This window comes from Vicia villosa, linkage group LG7 (assembly GCF_029867415.1).
Source record: "Vicia villosa cultivar HV-30 ecotype Madison, WI linkage group LG7, Vvil1.0, whole genome shotgun sequence".
NCBI classification, from domain to species: domain Eukaryota; kingdom Viridiplantae; phylum Streptophyta; class Magnoliopsida; order Fabales; family Fabaceae; genus Vicia; species Vicia villosa.
The window spans coordinates 2,179,241-2,184,067 of record NC_081186.1 but is presented as its reverse complement, the minus strand read 5'-3'; the positions used below and the strand labels follow the sequence as shown (position 1 = coordinate 2,184,067).

At 29.5% G+C, this 4,827-nt stretch overlaps 1 pseudogene; it reads right to left on the bottom strand.

Moving 5' to 3' along the window:
• Positions 1 to 1,337: 1,337 nt before the first annotated feature.
• LOC131616912 (uncharacterized) lies at positions 1,338 to 3,923 on the bottom strand (annotated as a pseudogene).
• Between the last annotated feature and the right edge of the window lie 904 nt (positions 3,924 to 4,827).

Sequence of the window (4,827 nt, the reverse complement as noted above, 5' to 3'; positions counted from 1 at the left end):
TTCTTTTTTGTAAAGATTGTTCCAAAAATATAAAGCCGCCCTAGATCTTTGCATCACTACCTCCTCCGGAACTTTACCTGCAAAATGAGAAAACTTGTTATCTAAAAAGTGCATCTCTTTCCCCGCTTCTTCAATGTTAAGGTCAATCCACCCGAACACCTCCTTATTCCATAAGCCAATTTTGCTTTTTAGAACTTTCAACATCTCCACCAAACAAAAATCCTCTCTTCCCTTCACCTCTATCTTTTTCCACTCCTCCTCTAAGCATAAAAATCCTTATGACTAAACCAAAGGTTGTTGAATCTAAAAGGTTTAGGCCCCCAATTTCTCTTGTTATCTTTTTAATGGATATCATGGTCTTAAAAATACACTTATTAGTTGAAATTTCAAGTCAGTATTTAAGAGAGTTAAAAGAAGTCCAAAAAAAACCACAACATGCATATTTGGAGACTTAAAGACCATTTTGATTTCAGAGGCAAACAAATATCTATCCAGAATTTGAGAGGCTTATCTTTAATTTAAAGACAACATACATAATTTAGCCAGCTCTAGCAGATAGAGACTTGGTGGTATAAATTGAGTACTTCATTTCTCCTAAAATTTTATTTCTTTGAATTATTTCCCACTATCGATTTAACTTAAGTAGTTAATTAAATTGAAGTAAATTGAAAATGTGGATCATTGATACATATTCTTGGTATCCACATTTACTATGCCAATGTCAGTAGTTACATTGCATGTTTAACCTATTAGTTATGTAGAGAAATAATAGAAAATAGAAATATTACTTAATAGACCCTAATATCATTCAATATATCTCCAATTTCTTTTACAAATATCTTTTGTTTGACAGTTCATTAGCAGTCAGTTAACGAATAAGACCATGATATCATGCTATCCATTAAAGTTTCCATTTTCTACTACTATATACAGAGAACTTAATTGCAATTTTTGTAAACATGTTTTCAGACACTTAGGTACAAGGAAGTCTACAAGCATGTACTTTATCCTGTTAATGGATCCAATTTGTGGGAAAAGACCCCATATCCAGATGTGCAGCCATTTAAGTACATGAAGATGTCTGGTAAAACAAAGAAAAGGAGAAACCTTGAGCAAGGTGAGCAGGGCCGTCTCAAACAATTTGGAGGCCCTGTTCTAATATTTAAAATGGGCCTTTAATAAAAATATATAAAAATATTTTAAATAAAAGTATTCTTTAATTAAATTGTAAATAACATAAAAAATAGTCATCCTTATAAATAACATTGAAAATAGTTATATTTTAATCAATAACATCAAAATACAATTTCAAGCTAATATTATGATCAACATTCTATCTATTTAAATAGAGCTATCCTTCGAACACTTTTTGAAGCAAATTCATCAACCAAGTCTTCATATTGTACTGTCTCTAAGATATCATTCTCAATTGCTATTAATGCTAAGCCATTAAGTCTTTCTTGTAACATGGTAGACCGCAAGTAAGACTTCAACAACTTTAATTTTGAAAAACTTCTTTCGGCCGAGGCAACTGTTACAGGAATAGTCAATAAAATTCTATATGCAATAATTGTATTAGGAAAATAATCCATGCCCTTCAAATATTTTAATATATCAATAGGTCATGTTATTTCTTCGGGCAAGATGTTTCTTAATAACTTTAACTCTACGCATAGCTCTTTTCCATCAATATCAGATCGATCATTATGTTTCAGTGCCTGTTCAAAATGATTACAACAAGACTCCAAGGTTGCATCATCTAATGATTGTAACTTATGAGAAGTAAATAAGAAACCAAAAATACCTTCATACTGTTGGTACTGCTCAAATCTCTTTTTAAGAGACGCAATGGCTTGATCAACAAGGTAGAGAAAATAATTAATCCTAAAGGATTCCTCTTCAGATAACTCAACTGACGGGGTATTCAAATTCTCATCAAACTGTCTTTTTCTTCTAATTATTCGTCTTTGAGAAAATACTGGATCAATATTCAATTCAATAGCAATTTCCTTAGCACTTTCCAAGGCCTTATCAAAACCATCTTCTCTATATCTCTCAAAAAAAGAAATCAGTCCTTTTATTTTTTCCATAGCAACATCAATAAGCATGTTCTTTGATTGTAAAAGCTTACTAACCAAATTAATTTCGTATAATATTTCAAACCAAATAATTATACTCATTAAAAACTCAAAATCACCAAGCTCATTTGTGGCCAGCGATTTAGCTTCACTTCTTATTTTAGAATCGAGATCCATTTCTGACACTTCAAGCAATGCTTCTCTAAAATCAGACATTTGGGATTTTATAGCTTTGACACTATTTATATGACTCTCCCATCGAGTAGATGATAATGATTTTGGAGTCAACCCTTTGACATTATTTTTTAAAATTTGCCATCTCTTAGTGGAATTAGAAAAAATAGTATAAATGCGTTGAACAACTCCAAAAAAGTCTTTAGCTTTAACACACGAGTTAGCCATGTCACACAACGTCAAATTAAGACTATGACAACCACATGGAGTATAAAAGGCTCTCGGATTTATGTCTAAAAATTTCTTTTGTACACCTTGATGTTTTCCTTTCATATTTGACCCATTATCATAACCTTGTCCTCTCACATCAAATAGATCAAGATCAAGCTTTTTCAATTCATTTTGTAAAACATCAAAAAGCCCTTGGCCAGTTGTATTATCCACATTCATAAATCCTAAAAAAGATTCCTCAACACTTACAAAAACTGAAGAAACATTCACATATCGTATTATCAAAGACATTTGCTCTTGGTGACTGACATCAGGAGTACAATCAAGTATCACTGAAAAATACTTTGCTTGTTTGATTTTTCTAATGATTTCATTTTTAATTGCAGAAGCAAGCAAAAGTATTATCTCGTTTTGGATGCTATGTCCAAGAAAGTGAACATGAATATTATCATTTGTAATACGTCTAACTTGTTCTTGGATAACTGGGTCAAATTCAGCTAACATTTCAATTAAGCCTAAAAAATTTCCATTGCTATTTTGGTACAATCTCTCATTAGAACCACGGAAGGCTAAATTATGTTTAGCAAGAAATTTCACGATTGAAATAATTCTTTTCAAAACACTTTTCCAATGATCCTTTTCTTTGTTAATTAATCTTTGAGATGTTTTATCAATAGTCTCAAAGTTTTTCATTCTATGACGCAACTCATACCAAGTAGTCATATTCTTAATATGTTCCATGCCTATTTCATGCTCTCTAAGTCTTTCACCAACATGTGCCCAGTCACTAAAACCCTCATTTGCTAATTGACCTCTACCAATCCCTTTTTTAAAAACCTTACAACAAAAACAAAATGCTCTATTAAGCTCTTTTGAGTAAACAAGCCAATCTCTATCACACTTCTCTCCGTTTGATAAAACTCTAGTATACAAATTAGCCGTAAAGCGTCTAGACGATTTATCTTTAGGACCCTTCACAATAGAGAAATCTCTTTTAGGACCTTTTGTAGCTAATAAATCAATACTTTTGGAATCAAGAGAATCCCAAATTCTCGGATCAAATATATCTTTTCCATTGTCACTAACATTATCAACATTTTCAACATCTTCAACATCAACATTTTCAACATCTTCAACATCAACATTTTCAACGTCTAAGATATCATTTTCAGTAGCATTAACATCAACATTATCTTCCATATTTTCAGAAGCATTAACATCAACATTATCTTCCATATTTTCAGTAGTAACCACTTTTTCAAGAATTTCTACATCAACATTACCAGCATTCTGATTTTCAACTAAATTTTTTGATTCTTTTATTATGAATTTATCAAGAGCTCCCAATTGAGACTGAGTTAACTCATCAAGTCTTTTTTTTTTACGCTTTTCATATCCAGAATCAAACTTTCTAATTTTAGGAGGCAATTTAGAAGACATGTTTGAAGAAAGAAAAAAATTAAAACCTGAAATTTCTTGCTGTTCTTGATCAAATGCACGGTGTTGAGTTTGAATCAGATAGAGAACGTCAAAGTTGAACCGATAAAAAAAATTAAAGATAATGAGTAATCAAAAAATAAAATTATAATTTAACAAATTAACAATTCAAAAAATAAATTTTTAAAATTTTCACAAATAAATTATGAAAAATAAGTTATTTTTATGAATTTATATATATATATATATATATATATATATATATATATATATATATATATATATATATATATATATTAAAGAGTTTATATAACTTTTGATAAATTAACAATGAAAAAAACACTAAAACTTGTATTAAATAAGATTAATAAAAAAACATTATTTTAAATAGTAAAATTTGTATAATCAATAAAAATATTAAAAAAGTGATGAACCTGGTAATTAAGTAAATGCAAGCGCTGCTTTATTTCTATGCTATCTATTTGCTAATGTTTGAAGCTTTTTCACTTGCCGTGCTGTACGATGCGTAAGCATAACCTAATATATATATATATTTATATATATATATATATATATATATATATATATATATATATATATATATATATATATATATATATATATATATATATATATATATATATATATATATATAACCAATGGTCCAAATGACCAAATCCAATGCAGCAGCGTGTTTTACTTTTATGGCTGGGCTATTATATTGTGTATTTTATTTCACTCTGGTTTGTTTAACTGGGCTGCTATTTTTTTTAAAGTTATTAATTGATTGGGCTGGATTTAGCAGGTAACATAAAGTAAAATTTTGAGGCCCTGGATTTTTTGAGGCCCTGTAAAGTAGGTGTCATACCCCAATTTTTGACCCTAAGATCATACAACAGTTGCATAT